At 34.0% G+C, this 5,514-nt stretch overlaps 1 pseudogene across 1 annotated transcript; it reads left to right on the top strand.

The window, feature by feature from the left end:
- Positions 1–580: 580 nt before the first annotated feature.
- LOC120084058 (putative protease Do-like 14) lies at positions 581–5,202 on the top strand (annotated as a pseudogene). The gene is made up of 11 exons (XR_016531536.1): positions 581–655; positions 769–929; positions 1,017–1,148; positions 1,591–1,798; positions 2,538–2,619; positions 2,721–2,863; positions 3,291–3,371; positions 3,640–4,033; positions 4,409–4,506; positions 4,702–4,838; positions 4,922–5,202. The product of XR_016531536.1 is annotated as a putative protease Do-like 14 (transcript).
- The last annotated feature ends 312 nt before the right edge of the window (positions 5,203–5,514 follow it).

Here is a 5,514-nt window from a genome sequence, read left to right as displayed (position 1 = left end):
CTCCTTTATTCAATATAAATCATATTTATATCAAAATTCCTCCAATCAATATATCTCATACATCATGTCAACTATATCACATATAATTGAATCAGTTTAATTATATCATATATAATCATACTTCCCCCAGTTAATTTGAACACTTCAAACTAACCGAAAAACTGATTCTCAACTTGAATTCATTGAGCTACTAAGGATACTTTATGGACCTATACACTAGAAAAAATTCGGGCTTTAATATCGGTTGGGAAAAGTAAAATCGAATGTATAATGTCGGTTTGAAAAAAAAAAAAAAAAAGATCTTTAATGTCGGTTTTAAACCGACATTGAAGATGGGCTTTAATGTCGGTTTAAAACCGACATTAAAGGTGTAATGTTTTTTCTTTTTTTTTTTCCTTATTTTATTAAATAATATATCCCTAAATCCCTAAATCCCTAAATCTGCCGCCTCTTCAACTTGCACTCCCCTCTATTCACTCTCGTCATCGAAGAGACCACCGGCATATCCCCAAATCAAATCTTTGAAGCCGCCGAGATCTACCTGTCCACAAAAATCACCTACGACACCGGCCGCCTCCGCATGGTTTTTGCCTGCTCATCGATCAGTCAAGGAAATTCTTCTGATGCCAAGGGGAACCGGTTTACTGAAAAGGAGGTCTGTATCGTGTGTGATGCCAAGTATTGTAGCAACTGTATGCTTAGAGCTATGGGTTCAATGCCTGAAGGTCGCCCAGTTTTGTATATGGTTTCTGCTTTAACTGAAAATAGGATGTGAGAAATTTTGTAGGACTTTCGTTATGTTCTTCAGGAGTCAGTCCTGGTCTACCATCTGGTGAAAAGAAGGAATCATCATGTTTGAGTAGAGATACAATTGCAAATGCAACAGCAGATGTTGGCCCCCGCTGTTGTGAATATATCGTTTTCACATGGTACTCGAGTTGGTATTTGTAATTTTCTATTCTTCTGACTATGGGTTTGGTGAAAACAAAATGTGTTGTAAGAGTTATTTTTCTTAGGTATTTACGGAATTGCTTCTGCTAAAAGTATGGAATCCGGAACAATTATTGACAAGGATGGCACAATTTTAACATGTGCTCATGTTGTGGCTGATTTTCGTGGTCCACGAGCTGCATCCAAAGGAAAGGCAAGCAGATATATCAGCCTGTTTGTTTGCTTATCTAAACTTCACAAGTATACGATTAGCGATCCCATCTTGTTCCATAAGATGTGTTGTAATATGAACTGAAACATATTTTTTGTTGCCAATTCTTGATAATTAGATTAATTTGTTCTCATGGTGATGGTTTGTTTTCTATGTTAATGTATGTTTATGCATTGTTTACAATTATGTTTGACACTAGTATTCTTATGGTGAATGTCCTTCTAGCTCTTCAAACTCTTAATAAGCTAGGAATATCTTATATAGCTCTTTTCGAGTTTCATATTTGGTCCAATTAAGTTTATGTGTTTCTTTAACTGTTGGATGCTTTTGAGGTGCCGAAACTAATGAATTGGTTTATAATTTCTCTTTCATTGTTTAGCTTTAATTTATTTGTTTATTTCATTTGTGAAATGAAATGATACGGGTAGAGGTTACTTTACAAGATGGTCGAACATTTGAAGGGACAGTAGTGAATGCTGATTTTCACTCTGATATTGCCATTGTGAAAATCAATTCTAAAACCCCTCTTCCCATGGAAAAACTTGGTTCTTCAAGCAAGCTCCGACCTGGTGATTGGGTTGTAGGAATTGGATGTCCACTTTCGCTTCAGAATACTGTCACAACTGGTATAGTAAGGTAGTCAATTGGAGAAAGTTTTTCTGTCTTTGACATGTTAATTCTTTTTATATCTTCGTCAATGAAGACATAAATGAAAGGTTAAGAATCACTTTGGTCCCTGAACTCGTTTGTAACGATTTAGTTAATGTCTTTCCAAATTTATAACAATTTACTTTAATAGGTATCAATGTAGCCATTATATATACTTTACAATTTGTAACTATTTAGTCCAAACATACTATTAAGATTTAATGAATTTCTTACATATGTAGATTGATAAACTGATTAAATGTCAAGTTTCCTTATAAATTATAAAGATTACAGCGTTACAATTGATGAGATGTTTCACGATGGAGACTAAATGATTAGAAACATGAAAATATAGGAACTAATTTGTTAAAAATTTGTAAGTATATGGACTACATTAGGACTAGATTATTACAAATTTGAAAGTACAGGGTCTAAGTCGTTATTAATCAAAGTTCAAGGACTAAATCGTTATTTCTATGAAAGTTTGTGACCAAAATTGATTTTAACCTTAATGAAACAATCTTTTCTTAGATAAGAATGAAACAATCTTTTCTTCAATGGCTGGCACGGCAGAAGTTTTATCTGCACTTGCGATGCTAAAAAAATGGCGAAGATTGAAAGAGAATTAACAGGGTAGATCAGATTTAGAGTTTATGCAGGTTTGTAGGTTTACAGTGCTGGGCATTGACTATATATTTGGTTGTCTACTTTTCCTCCTTTGATTCAGTTTTGTTGATCGTAAGAGTAGTGATTTGGGTCTTGGTGGAATGGGAAGGGAATATCTACAAACAGACTGTGCAATTAATGTGGTATGTAACACATTTTGTTTACTCATTACATGGCTTATTGTGGTAGAACTTGTTAAGTATTCAGTATAGTTGGCATTCTTTGATGGGTACTTGTCATGTAGGGAAATTCTGGGGGCGCTCTTGTTAATGTTGATGGAGAAGTTGTTGGTGTAAACATTATGAAAGTTGATGATGCTGTTGGTTTAAGTTTTGCCGTACCAATTGATTCAGTCTCCAAAATTACAGAGCAATTCAAGAAAAGAGGGTATAACAATTTTAAAGACTATTTGTTGTGAGTGGATTGTATCGTTGAATAGACTGATAGATTCTATTTGTGTGTAGAAAAGGTTTGTCTCTTTGTTTTTTCTCTCATGTTCAATTCAGGCTTTAATGAAGATTTCATAATTTCAAGTCATAACTTTCTCCTTATTTAAATGTTTCATCTTTATTTTTATATAATTGCTTTTTTTTCCCCATTACTATGGCTTGTTGTTTGTTTGAATGCTCAATCTATGTTATCCTTTTTTTACGTGGGAAGGCAATTTATGATGTTTAAATTTTGTAGTTACACTTATGGTGTGTGCTGAAACATGAATCAATCATATATAGTCATGCACGTTATTATGTTTGATGGTTTTATACTTGATTCAAACATCAGTTTTACCATCTAAACAGTTTTACCATCTAAACAGTTTTACCTATGATGCCTAGTATCCCTGTACAATCAAGTATGTGAAGTGTTCAAGAGAGAGCTTGGCATGATACCGGATAAGGTATATTTACTTGACTAAACCTATTTCATATAATCAGATTATGCATTCATTCTGTTGAATGGAGATTACTTTTGCAATCTGACAGAAGCTAGTTATCTTGATTGTGTTACTGTTACATATGAGTTGGCACTTCTGTTTTCTGTATTCTGATCACATTATAGCACGTTTCAATGTGCGTGACAAGTTGAAGTTTCATTAACATTTGGCCTTTCATATGATTATATAAATGTGATTATGGTTATAATATTAATTTTTCTCCTTGGATCAGAGTCTGCCTGAGGTTCATGCAAATGCGGCAGAAACATTATGTGCTATAGCCCGTAATGCCCCATCTGCTCTTGCTGCCAAAATTTATAGCCCCAGATTGACCAAGAACCGCCTCTTTATTTTTTCAGTTTTTATGGTAGTATGTAGATAAGTCATTATTGTTTTGACTTATCAATCACTTATGCAGTTTTGTTGCAAGGATATTTGATCATGCTTTGGAAGATTCACATTCAAAGTCTGGCCTTGTGCATTCACTTTCTGTATGCATTTCTTTGTTGGATCCAAAGAGATCATCAGCGTATTCTCCTTTGTTTTACTCTTTCCGAAATCAACATATGTATGAATGTCCAGTTCCTGTTGATCCAGAGACTGTTGGTGCAATGCTCCTAAACTTGGTTAGTGTATGATGCTAGTTTCATTTATTTGATGGTGCCTTAGTTCACACTTGTGCTCTCTATATTCTCTAAATCAATGGGCTAGATGTATAAAAGAAACCATAGAAGGCATACAACTATCAATATGAGGTCAATAATCATCAAAGTTTCAGAGAAATATTTAATCGTTATTGATTTGATATTGATAGGTGTGTGCGCTTTGTGGTTTCTCTTATACATCTAGTCCATTGATTTGGCATACATGTACACAGTAGGAAAGCAACATTGTGAGTAGCACTATGAATACAGCAGCATGGTCTCCATAATTGCAAATATTTGATTTACTTGTGGGAAGTAAAATTATTCTATTAGTTTCTGATAGCACTTGCCTCACAGGTGATTTGTTAAAACTCTTAAACTTGTCATCTGATGATAAAGTATTACCCACAACATATGGATAAATACGGCCTCCTCTTGGAAAACATCGTTTGAAGGTAGGTGCTTAATTTGTGTTGTATAAATTTATATGTTCAAGGTATGGCTCTCTGCTAGAAGTTAGGTTTAAGAGAATTTTGTTTTAGAACTTGATATTGTTCTTGTGTGTTGTGATGTGTGTTTTCTTAAGTCATATCCTGTTTTCTTAACTCATATCCTAACTTCAATTTTGCTTCTTTGCAATAAACTTTCAGGAACTATTGACATGGATCTGATTGCCACGGGAATATCGACAAGCGAAAGGATGCGAAGGGAGAGTTTATTATCGGCAACTCGCAACATTATTATGGAGAAAATGCAGCTTGGAGGACCCTCCATGCGCCTGGCCGAGGTCTGCTGCTAACTTTTACTGTGTGCAGTAACTTTACTTGTTAAGTTGAAGTTAAATTCTAAATATTTCCAATTCTTCTGTAGTTGCTGGATGAGTTGAAGAAGAAGAATCCTAATAATGAAGTCCATCTCAACAACGTATATTACATCTCTTAATCTCTCAAACCCTCCCAAATTTATAGACAAATAAAATTGTGTTGCCCTTACACAGAAGATTCTGTTGCCCTTGTAAAATCATAATCTTTGTATTACTTGTAATTTGTGTTTTCAATGTCTGAATTATTGTACGCCTTTTAAATTATAATTCTATAGCAGAATTTGCGGATTAAATGTAATAGATTTACAATCCATACATGAATAATATGTCATAGCCATAGCGTTCGATGATGATGTGTCATGTTATGCTTTTTTACTGAAAAAATGGATTTGGCAAGGGAACTTTAAAAAACGGACAATAATTGATAAAACGGATAGATTCGGGCTTCAATGTCGATTAAGATTTTTTTTTTTTTAAAAATAGGTTTAATGTCGGTTGCAACCGACGGCTTTAATCATTAAAGACCTTTAATGTCGGTTGCAATTGACATTGAAGGTTGTGTTATTGAAGCCCTTTAATGTCGGTTTAAAACCGATATTAAAGACAATTGACATTAAAGGGCTTTAATAACACTATCTTT

The sequence above is a fragment of the Benincasa hispida genome, chromosome 8 (genome assembly GCF_027475165.1).
Source record: "Benincasa hispida cultivar pf3 chromosome 8, pf3_genome.v1.1, whole genome shotgun sequence".
Classification (NCBI taxonomy): Eukaryota; Viridiplantae; Streptophyta; class Magnoliopsida; order Cucurbitales; family Cucurbitaceae; genus Benincasa; species Benincasa hispida.
The sequence above is the reverse complement of the archived record's forward strand: the minus strand, read 5'-3'. Positions and strand labels throughout refer to the sequence as shown.